The sequence below is a fragment of the Macaca nemestrina genome, chromosome 13 (assembly GCF_043159975.1).
Source record: "Macaca nemestrina isolate mMacNem1 chromosome 13, mMacNem.hap1, whole genome shotgun sequence".
NCBI lineage: Eukaryota > Metazoa > Chordata > Mammalia > Primates > Cercopithecidae > Macaca > Macaca nemestrina.
The window spans coordinates 71,226,823-71,238,990 of NC_092137.1; the positions used below are offsets into that span (position 1 = coordinate 71,226,823).

Sequence of the window (12,168 nt, forward strand, 5' to 3'; positions counted from 1 at the left end):
CCCACAAACACACACTGAAGCAGACCAGCAACCCGAAAAATCATCTTGTAGTTGTGTCTTGTGTGCCCAGTTTTCATTTTCAGGGAACCGTTCAGGAAGATTAGACAGCTCCTTCCCTCCTCAGGCGATTTCTGTTCCCCTTCTGGTCTGGTAGACCCAGGAACCCATGGAACCGCCACCGCATCCACCGCCCCACACACCCGCCTCTTCAGGAACGGTCCCCCAGGTAGCTTCTGGGGAGTCCGAGGGGCAAGGAAGCCAAATTCTTTGGAAGTCCAGACAGTGAGTGGGTACCTGGGGCTACAGAAAAGGGAAGAGATGGCAGTGGCATGCACCCGCAGTCAGTCAAAGCCACCGGGCTCAAGTCCTCCTCTTTTGTGCACCATCTGTAAGGAGACAGGGTGTCTATACATCATGTTGGCCTGGGTGCCATTTCCCCAATTAAACCTCTTGGCCGCATGCTACTTTCTTGTTGGCTACATTTCTTTGATTTCTATTTTAATGGTGGGAGGTGGAGCATGTGAATTTTGCCTATTTGCTCTTTGCTTAATATAAAATCACAAATAATGCTGACTACCCTTGGAGAGCCAGCAGCCAGTTACCTGGCTGTGCATCTGCAGATTCTGTACCCCAGTTCAAGATACTCTGATAGAGGACACCAAGGCTGCATGAGCCTGCCCACCAATCCCTGGGGCCAGACAGATCTAGGAGCCTAGTTCACTCCTCACACCCCCAACCGCGCTTATCCCAGAAGGTGGTTGGGGGTTTCAGTGCCCTAGGTTCTCCCACTGTTGGTGGATGCTGACTGGGGACATCCAGCACTGCAGAAAGAGGTAGCAGCCCCAGGCTTGGATGTGACCTACAGAGCCAGGGTGAATGCACCCGGAGAGTCAGGGTGAGTGCCAGACTGGAGGAGTGTGCTGTAAGGTCTTGATAGGGGCTTGGGCTTGTAAGGGCTCAGGGCCCTCCTTGAACGTCTCCCCGGTAGCCTTAACATACTTTATTCTTTCTTTCTTTTTTTTTTTCCCCTTTTTTCTTTTACTTTTTTTAGATACACTGGTTGCTCTGTCGCCCAGACTGGAGTGCAAGGGTGCAATCATAGTTCACTGTAACCTTGAACCCCTGGGCTCAAGCGATCCTTCCTCCTCGACCTCCCAAATTGCTGGATTACAGGACTGAGCTACCGCGCATTTCTTGTTCTTTAACTTATTCCACAAACATTAATGCGTACCTACTGTGTGCCAGACTGATCCTGGCTGAAGCTGCCGGCATGCAGTGTCCCAGGGATGTGAGCTATTTCTGCCCAGCTCCCACAGCCAGGCCATGAATAGTTGGGTAGGGACTTCCGCGCTGAAGTCTAGGGGGCAGGCTCCCCGAGCCCTGTTCCCTCGACGCCAGGCAAAGACCGCGTAGAAGGTGGTCACTGTGCCCACCAAATCCAGGCGATCTTCCCGGATGCTTTTAGCGTACAGTAGACACTCAATAAATACTTCTCAAATAATTTAAACGAGACAGAATTCATCAACATCGCGTATTTCTGTAGGTACTAGGCGGCCAACGCCTTCTCCTGGAAGAACGTGTGTTCTAAGATTATCTTATTTTTTGACGTTGCAATGTCCTTCTTATATGAAACAGTGATCATGGCAGGACATAGAATAATTGTTAAAACATGAAGTTGGCAACGCCATAGCTTTGGAATTTTGTTTGTGCAATCCGCAGCTTTGGGAAGCACTGAATTCCAAAACCTGAAACTACAAAATTACAAAACTACAAAATTACAAAAACTGAAAACCCTCACATATGCGGCCGCTTAGAGGCCGGCCCAGGCTGGAGCGGAGGTCTTGGGAAGCGCTGGGCCGCTCATAAAGTCAATGGTGAGTGTCCCGGCTTTTGGCGGCTGCTGGGTGTGAGGTTCCACGGGCAAAGCCAGCCAGAGGGTTGACAGAAATAACTAGATAAATCTGTGCCCCTGCCCCTTCCCCTGCCAGCTCACAAGGCTGCAGCCCACGACTGGAGCCAAAAATAACCGCGCAGTTGATGCCACGGTTTCCTTAGCGTCTTGCTGGAGACACTGACTTTCAGAGCCCCTATCCCGCCTTCTATTCCCCACTGCTTGGCAGCCCACGGCGTCCTCCCGCGGAGCTGCGGGAGCCAGGGCCGGGCAAAGGACACTGCAAAGCACAGCCTCCGGCAGGGCCACACTTACAATGTAGACAGGTAAATAGAGGATTTAAATTCAAAAAGTAATACGAGCTCGATTTTTTTAAAAAACCAAAGGCAGAGAAGGATCCCAGGAACAGCCATTGTTTTCAATTCTGGGCGAGTCCTTCCAGGCGATTTTTCCATGCTCTTATACGAACAAATAAATAAAAGCAGGATCATATTTCATAGGCTGATTTGCAATTTACCATTTCAAAAAATTTAATCTGCAGTGATCATCTTTTCTGCTGAACTAGTTCTTGCTGTCCCTTGACTGTAGAATTAAGTATTCCTGTGGTTGGGGAGAGCCTAATTTCCCTAAAGACAGGAGGGGCGTCCGGGTTGTTTTTCCTTAGTATAAACACTGAAGTAAGCTTCGAAGGCAGCGGTCTTCTCGACCTTTGTTTCTGTGGGATAAGTTTCTAGCAGTGTGATTGCTGCTTCAAAAGGTTTACACACGCAATTTAAATATGTTTCATTTTCTGTAATGGGTAATTGTAAAATAGATAATTCATCAAAACATCTTTTTTTTTTTTTCAGACATCAGGAGATGGGGGTCTCACTATTTTGGGTTTAAGCTGGACTCAAACGCCCACATAGCTGGGATTACAGGTGGGAGCCACAGCACTTTTTAAAAAGTATCCCGTGAAAAACCTCTCCCATCCCTGTCCCCATCACCCACTTCCCACCTGGCTCAAGGACTTTCTAATATGTCCTTCCAGATAATGTTTATGCCTATGGAAATCAGTGCAGTTATATAATTTTTTTCTCCCAATATATCTTGGGGTGTAAATAGCTATTTGTTTGTTTTTTTATAGATGCATAATATTCAATTTAAATGGACTAGGTGGATCATAATGAATATCATATAACCAGTGCCCTATGTGTGGACATTTGGTTATTTTCTTATCTGTTTCTATTATATGTAATCCTGAAATAAAAAAACTTGTTCTTGGTCATTTCCACATGTGTGAGTATATCTGTCAGAGAAGTTCCTAAAAGTAAGTTACTGGGTCAAATAGTATCTGTGTTTGAAATTTGCAAGATAATCCCAAATTGTCCTCGGTAAGATAGTAACAATTTACACTGCCACCAGGGATGTCTGAAAGTGATTGTTTCCCCAAATTTGCCAGCACAGTTCACATTTTACATCTTGATAAATATAGCCAAGTTATTCTGCAGGAGAAGTTTAGTAATTTATGCCCACCCCTTTGCCCTGTTCCCACATTGGACATTTTGTATCATTTCATCTTTGTCAATCTTCATATTCATTAGCCAGCTGTATTTCCTCTATCTATTGATTCATTTCCTTTGACCAGTTTAATTTGCAAATATACTGTTTCCTCACTGATTTGCAGAAACTCTATGTATTGCTTTCAATATGTGTTGCAACATTTTAGTTTACAATTTATCCTTTGATTCGGTTTAGGATGGTCTTTTGTTTTCAAAAGTATAAAGTATCTTTTTATTTTTGTTATGTCATTATATTTTATTTTTTAGAGACAAGGGCTCACTCTGTCACCCAGGCTGGAGTGCAGTGGCCCAACAATAGCCCACTATAATCTTGAACTCCTAGCCTCAAGCAGTCCTCTCGCCTCAGCCTCTGGAGTAGCTGGGACTACAGGCAATCCCCACAATGCTGACCTGGCTTTAATTTTTTTTTTTTTTTTTTTTTTTTTTAGTAGAGAGGGTTTCACCATATTGAGGAGGCCAGTCTAAAACTCTTGGCCTCAAGCAACCCTCCTGCCTGGGCCTCTCATAAAATATCTTTTTAATTACAAAAGCAATCCATACTATTTTGCTATGTCATATAAAATTTAAAAGTTTCTCATTTCTCTTACATAATACACTTCCACTCCTAAGATTTACCTTCCAAACTTTACCTAGTAATTGAAAAATACAAATATGTAAGTTATATATTACAAAAATGGGATTTTTGGCAATGGCTTTTTTTAATTTAAAAAAATTGTCTTAGCTTCAAGTATGGTAAAAGAATATTTGTGGAAATCTTTCTTTCTAGAACTCCCTCATTTTTTTTAACCACCACATAGGATTCCATTATGTAGATATAATATAACTTATTTAACTGGTTCTCTATTGATGGATATTTAGGTTGGTTGTAATTTTTCATTATTACAAACAAGGCTGTAGTGAACATCTTTGTATCCTAATTTGAACAAATGGTTTGTTTTATATTTAATTATTCCTATCTTTTTATCAGGCAACATCTCATTTTTACCATAGAATGAGTGCTCCTTTGAACAAATGGTTTTGTTTAATCTTATTTATGAGACAATTTGGAAAATGTAAAACCAGGTGGGATATTTTATTATGTTAAGGAATAACTGTCAATTTTTATTGTGATAATAGTATTGTAGGTGACTTTCTTAAGAGTCCCCCTTTTTTAGAGATACATGTTCAAATACTCGTAAGCGAAATGTTATGACTTCTAGAATTTGCTAACAATTACAGCAGAATAGAAGAAATAAGATTATTCCTGAGTTTCTAATAGTTGAAATTGGGTGACAGGTATATTGGAGCTCATTATACTGCTCCCCCTAATTTTGTAAATGTTTGAAATTTGTCATAATAAAATATTTAAAGTAACAACAATCATTTTACATATACACGGTATGAATATAATTACAGGATAAATTCCTGGAAGCAAACTTTTAAAATCCAAGGATATAAATTTAAAGTTATGATAGTATTTCCAAATTTTATATCAAAAATACTGATTTATGCTCTTAGCCATCTTGTATAAAAGTGCCATTTCTCTACGTCCTCCCAACTCAGGATATACTTAATTTTTTAGAGTGAAATCTTTTCAAGTGACAAAATAATCCCATTTTATTAGTAGTTTAAATTGCTAGTGAGGTTAAGCATGTTTTTATGTAGTTATTTTTCATTTAATATTCTCTTCTGTGAATTATTCATATATTTAGTCATTTCTCCATCGAATCACTAATCGTTTTCTCATCTTTGGCAGTGCTACTTATATAGTAAGGAAAGGAGCCCTTTTGCTGTGACATGTATTGCAAACAACTCCCAGGTCACTTTCTAAAAAAACAAAAAAGACAAAACAACAACAACAAAAAACTTTCTTCGTGGGATTTTTTTTTTTTTTTCCTAAACTGACATTTAAACCCTAATCACATTTAATGGTCATTCCTTTTTGGGCTTCTAGATTCTAGCTCTTAGTTAGAAAAATCGTCATCCAGCATTTAAAACATTATATATACATACACAAACATATTAAAAATTTTTGTTACCAAAAAAATTTTATTACCTAGTTTTTTCAGCAAAAGAAATAATAAAGAAAGACAAAAAATGCGTAGAATCTTTTCTCCCTGATCAGTTTCCACTCCTCAGAGGCAAGAGAAGAGTGAGGTGCTTATTTTGCCAGATTTGTTCCTGTGTGGTTATAAAAACACAGACACATGCACACAGAGGATTTACTTTTACTGCTTTTTTAAAATATAAAAATGGGTTTATGCACACTTGCCATTTCACTTAGTAGTATACAATAAACATCCATCCAGGTTATGTGTCTCATTCTTGTTAATGTCTACATATAGCGAAAGTTATTACTAGACTATGATTTTATTGACAATTTTCCTATTGATAAACATTCAGTTTTTTCCCTTTTGTTCCCTCTTGCAAACTATGCTACAAACAATGGGTCTGTATTTATCAAGTATGCCAATGTTTCTGTGTGATAGAAAGCTCTATAAAAATTCTGAGACAAAGGCACTGTGCATTTTAAGTTTAGTTAGGCATTATTTCTCTTCAAAAACCATATATTATATCAATTTATGTTCTTATTAACACAGCTTGAGAGAACCTAATTCTGCTCAGCCTTGCCAGCACAACTTTCCAAGTCTGATAGATAAAATATGGCATCTCAAAAAAAAAAAAAAAAAGGAGGTATCTCATTGCTGTTAAAACTTTCATTTTTCTGATTCCTCTAGCCCAAGTCGTTTTTCATATTTATTAACCACATGCATTTCTCCTTCTCTGAATAATTTGTTTGGTTTCTCCCTGGACTACTTGACTTTACTCACTGGTTTACAGAGGCTGTGTGTACACCAGACATTAGGACTCTCTTAAGCATTCATTATGAATATTTTCTCCCAATCTTCATTTGTGTTTTAACTGTCTCTTACCCGGCAGAAGCATTTATTTTTGGTACTCAAATATGTCATTTATTTTCCTTTTTAGAAAGTTATTTTATATTTGTTCTTCAAATTTTAGAGCTTTATTTACATTTAAATTTGTGTTTATTTTTGCACACAGTGTGAGATAAATAACTTTATTCCAAATAATGAACTAATTGTCCAAAAGTCATATCTCTGATAACCCTGTCTTTCCTCCAACTAATTCGAAATACTGTCTTCATAACATACCAGATCCACACAGACACATGGATTTGCTTCATAACCCTTGTGCAGCATTATACCATTTTAGTTGCTGTAGATTTGTAACATACTTGCTGTGTGGTAATACATGTATTCACTCCTATTGTTTAACTTTTCTTGTTGACTATTCTAGCATTTTCAATGTTCCCAATAAACTTGAGAATGAATTTTCCATAAGGAATTTTTATAGTAATCACATTATGTTTGTAGGTAGGGGCAGGAAGGGCCTTGCACACTTAAAAGTCAGCATATTATCGGCCAGACATGGTGGCTCATGCCTGTAATCCCAGCACTTTGGGAGGCCGAGGTGGGCAGATCACCCGAGGTCAGGAACTCAAAACCAGCCTGGGCAACATGGCGAAACCCCGTCTCTACTAAAAATACAAAAATTAGCCGGGCGCGGCAGTGGGCGCCTGTAATCTCAGCTACTCAGGAGGCCGAGGGAGGAGAATCGCTTGAACCCGGGAGGCGGAGGTTGCAGTGAGCCAAGATCACGCCGTTGCACTCCAGCCTGGTTGACAGAGCGAGACTCCGTTTCAAAAAAAAAAAAAAAAAGTCAGCATATTATCAGCTTATTGTGCACAGAGACTACCTGGTTCTAGGTAGGAAAAGAAGTGAGATAGGGCTTTGGAGGTGGGACGGGGCATCACGGGGGGTGTCTACTGGAGAGGTGCCAGCAGGGCACCTGAGGTCAGAAGCATAAGCTAACTACTGTTAGGCCAGGGGTCACCACCTCTCCCAAGCAAAGGCTTTCTGGGCAGAATTCATCCTCCCACATACCCCCAGAGCTCACCCCTCTTTGAGGAAACTTGAGGGGCAGCAAAATGTAGGACTCGGAATGAGTACATTTCACCCTAATAAGTGCCTACCTGCAAGGAAGCCCTGGAATGAAAGCTGTTCCTCTTTCCTGATGCTCCTCCCAAACTCCTCCCAGAAAAGGAGCAATTCAAAAAAAGAGGGCTACTTTAGTAAGATAGGCTATATTTTGCTGCAGAGACAATCCCAAATTTTAGAGGCCCAACAAAACACAAATGCATTTATCACTCACATAAGTCCATCACAAGTGGACAGGGGCTCATCTTGGTACTCAGAAACCCAGGCTGGTAAAGCTTCTTCACTCCTGCTTCCAAGACCATCAAAGTAGAAAGGGTGTGGCAGCACACATACTCTCTCTGGTTATTGGGTTTTGTTATTTAGGGCAGGGACAGTAGTATCCCCTTATCTTGTTTTATTGCCTTCCCAGCACTCATCATTGCCTTACATATTTTTAAAATTTATTTTTTATTAAAAATAGGTTGTTTGAAGGCCGGGTGCAGTGGCTCACGCCTGTAATCTCAAAACTTTGGGAGGCTGAGGCGGGCAGATCACTTGAGCATTTTGAGACCAGTTTGACTAACATGGTGAAACCCTGCCTCTAATAAAAATACAAAAATTAGTGGGCATGGTGGTGGGCGCCTGTAATCTCAGCTACTCAGAAGGTGGAGGCAGGAGACTCATTCGAACTCAAGAGGCAGAGGTTGCCGTGAGCCGAGATCACACCACTGCACTCCAGCCTGGGTGACAGAGGGGGACTCTGTCTCAAAATAAATAAATAAATAAATAAATAAATAAATAAATAACTTTACATTTATTATCTGTCTCCCTCCCTAGTACAAGGTTTATGGAAACAAGTACTTTTCTCTTTTGCCCATTTCTGTATCCCCAGGCCCTAGAATAGTATTTGACACATAAGTGCTTATTAAATACATATTGAATGGTTGAAAATATTCAGTTGTTTTAATCTACATAAATGAGATTAAACTATACATGTTATTCTGTAACTTACTTTCATACACTAATGTCTGTTCATATAGCTTATTGCCTCATTCTTTTCAATTACTACATGGTGTTTTATAATATGAATGTACCAGTATTTGTTCAGCCATTTCTCTTGTGGAAAATATTGAAGATGCTTTCAAATTTTTGGTGTTTTGAGCAGTGCAGCAATACACATCATTGTTGTATATACTTTGGAGCACCTGAGCCTGTGTTTCTCTAGCACAAATGCCAACGAAAAAAAAATCAGGCCAGGTGTGGTGGCTTATGCCTGTAATCCCAGCATTTTGGGAGGCCGAGGTGGGCGGATCACTTGTCAAGAGTTTGAGACCAGCCTGGCCAACATGGTGAAACCTTGTCTCTACTAAAAAATTACAAAAATTAGGGGGCGTGGTGATGGGCACCTGTAATCCCAGCTGCTCGGGAGTTGAGACAGGAGAATCACTTGAACGTAGGAGGCGGAGGCTGCAGTGAGCTGATATCGCACCACTGCACTCCAGTCTGGGCGACAGAGCAAGACTCTATCTCAAAAAAATAAAAAAATAAAATAAAATAATGGAAGCAAAAGTTATGTGCATCTTTAATCTTGATAAATGCAGCCTTAAAAGATGGACTCATTTATGGTTCTACTAATAGCGTATAGGAATGTAGATTTCCCTACAGTGCATCATTGTTATTAATTGTCATCATTGTTTTTAATCACCTGTTAATGTCCTTTCAATCTTATGGGATATAAAGGGCTTTCCATTGTTGCTGGAAACATTGTTGTATTATATTGATTACCATAAAGCTATGCTTACCCTTTCATAGGTTTATTGGCCATTTAGCTGTCTTTTTCTGTGAATGACCCAGATAAATTACTTGACCATTTATTTTACTAGGCTATTTACTTTAATTTTTTTTTTTTTTTTTTTTTTGAGACAAAGTCTCACAGTGTCACCGGGCTGGAGTGCAATGGTGTGATCTCGGCTCACTGCAACCTCTACCTCCCAGGTTCAAGTGATTCTCATGCCTTGGCCTCCCGGGTAGCTGCGATTACGGGTGCATGCCACCATGCCCAGCTAACTTTTGTAGTTTTAGTAAAGAAGGGGTTTCACCATGTTGCCCAGGCTGGTCTCCAACTCCAGACCTCAAGTGATCTGCCCACCTTGGCCTCCCTAAGTGCTGGGATTACCGGCGTGAGTTACCACAACCAGCCTCTTTGACTATTAAATGTATTTTTTTTTCAAATCTGTTTCTTTTACTTTACCTTGATTTTGGTGCTTTTGTCACCCAAGTTTTTAGCTTTAATGTAGTCAAATATATCCTTTATGTTTCCTTTACAGCCTCCAGTATTTTTTTGTTTGTTTGTTATTTGTTTTTCTGAGACCGAGTCTTGCTCTCTCTCTCAGGCTGAAGTGCAATGGCACAATCTCAGCTCACTGCAACCTCCCCCTCCCAGGTTCAAGTGATTCTCCTGCCTCAGCCTCTCAAGTAGCTGGGATTACAGGTACCTGCCGCCACGCCCAGATAATTTTTGTATTTTTTAGTAGAGACGGGGTTTCTCCACGTTGGCCAGGCTGGCCTCGAACTCCTGACCTCAGGTGATCCACCTGACTCTGCCTCCCAAAGGGCTGGGATTATAAGCGTGAGCCGCCATGCCTGGCCTACAGCCTCCAGTTTTGTAGCTTGCTGAGAAATCTCATCCCAAGCCTAGGATTCTAAAAACATCCTCCTGTATTTTCTTGTAATGCGCTTATCATTTTATCATCTATGACTTGCTGTTTAATCCACTTTAAATGTGTTGTTATTTATGGAGCAAGACAGAAATTTAACTTAATTTTATTCCAAACGTACAATTTATGATCACCAATCTGCCTAATTGACTAAATCACTCTTTTCCCATCTCGAATGCCCCTTTATGATAAACTCTATGACTATAGATACATGTGGCTAATATCCCCTTATCTTGTACTTTCCATGCTATTGTTTCCCCATATGCAGCCATTTGAGTCCCATCTTCATTTGTTATATTCATATTCCATTTATTTTCTTAATATTTTAGCTTAATGCATTTTAAGATTAAATTTCCACTTTAGCCTCACCCTAAGCTTATAAAATTATAGGTTTAAATTTTTTATAGTAAACATTAAAATAAATGCCTAACTTTTGACATGACATATGTTTATTTGTGTACCATTTTAAATCATCTTACAGATGGAATACAGGGACACTATTGTGTTCTTTCTACTAATGGATTAGTCAGTTTCTGTGACAACACATCACTCTAGCTTTATGGCATGCTTTTGTTGTCAACTTTTTATCTTGAAATAATTATACACTCACAAGGTGTTACAAAAATAGTACAGAGAGGTCCTGTGTATCCATCACCTAGCTTCTCTGTAGGTGGCATTTTACAAACCTATAGTACATTATCAAAATCAGAAAATTGACACTAGTACAATATAATTAACTAGACTACAGACCTCCTCAGATTTCACCTGTTTTTCCTTGCACTGTTTTTTGGGGTTTTGTATATAGTTCTATGACATTTTATTACATTTATAGATCCATGTCACCACCCCCACAGCCATGATACGGTACTATGGTGTCACCACAAAGGAACTTCCTCTTACTACTCATTGATGGCCAGGTCCTTCCTCCATCCCCAAACCCTGGCAACCACTGATCTGGTCTCCACCTCTATAATTTTGTTACTTTTATATTAAATGAATGGAGTCATATAGTGTATAACTTTTGGGGACTGTTTTTTCCCCTCAGTATAATTTCCTGAGTAAATTGTTGTGTGTATCAATCGTTATTCCTTCTTTTCCTGAGTGTTATCCCAGAGTACAGTTATGCCACAGTTTGTTTAACCATTCACCCACTGAGGGACGTCTGATTTGTTTCCATTAGGGGGCTATTACAAATAAAGCTGCTATGGTCATTTGTATACAGGTTCTTGTGTGAACATAAGATTTCAGCTGGGCATAGTGGCTCGCGCCTGTAATCCCAACATTTTGGGAGGCTGAGGCAGGCGGATCACCTGAGGTCAGGAGTTCGAGACCAGCCTGGCCAATGTGGTGAAACTCCATCTCTACTAAAAATACAATTAGCTGGGTGTGGTGGCAGGCACCTGTAATCCCAGCTACTTGGTATTATTGGGAGGCTGAGGCAGGAAAATCACTTGAAACTGGAAGGTGGAGGTTGCAGTGAGCTGAGATCGCGCCACTGCACTCCAGCCTGGGCAACAAAAGTGAAACTCCATCTCAAAGAAAAAAAAAAAAAAAAAAAGCCGTACATGCTGGCAGGTGCCTGTAACCCCAGCTACTCAGGAGGCTGAGGCATAAGAATCGTTTGAACCTGGGAGGTGGAGGTTGCAGTGAGCTGAGATCACACTACTGTACTCCAGCCTGGGGGATACAGCGAGACTCTGTCTCTAAATAAATAAATAAAACAAAACAAATATTTCATTTCCCTAGAATAAATGCCCAGGAGTTCAGTCACTGAGTTGTAGGATAAGTATATTTTTAACTCTTTAGGAAACTGCCAAGCTAGTTGTATCATTTTCCATTCCCATCAGCAATGTAGGAGAGATCCAGCTTCTCTGTATCCTCACCAGCTTTTCCACTCTTGGTATTTTTTCTTTTCGCTGTTCTGATAGGTGTTTCTTATTGTGACCTTAATTGCCTTTCACTGACGGCCAGCAATGTTGAACATTTTTCATGCACTTATTCGCATGGCATGTTTTGATATT

General features: G+C 40.2%; 1 protein-coding gene across 1 annotated transcript in view; it reads left to right on the forward strand.

The window, feature by feature from the left end:
• The window catches only part of LOC105465231 (ventral anterior homeobox 2), a 33,919-nt gene that overhangs the window by 4,858 nt on the left and 16,893 nt on the right, over nucleotides 1-12,168 (forward strand). The gene's annotated exons all lie outside the window — the stretch shown is intronic.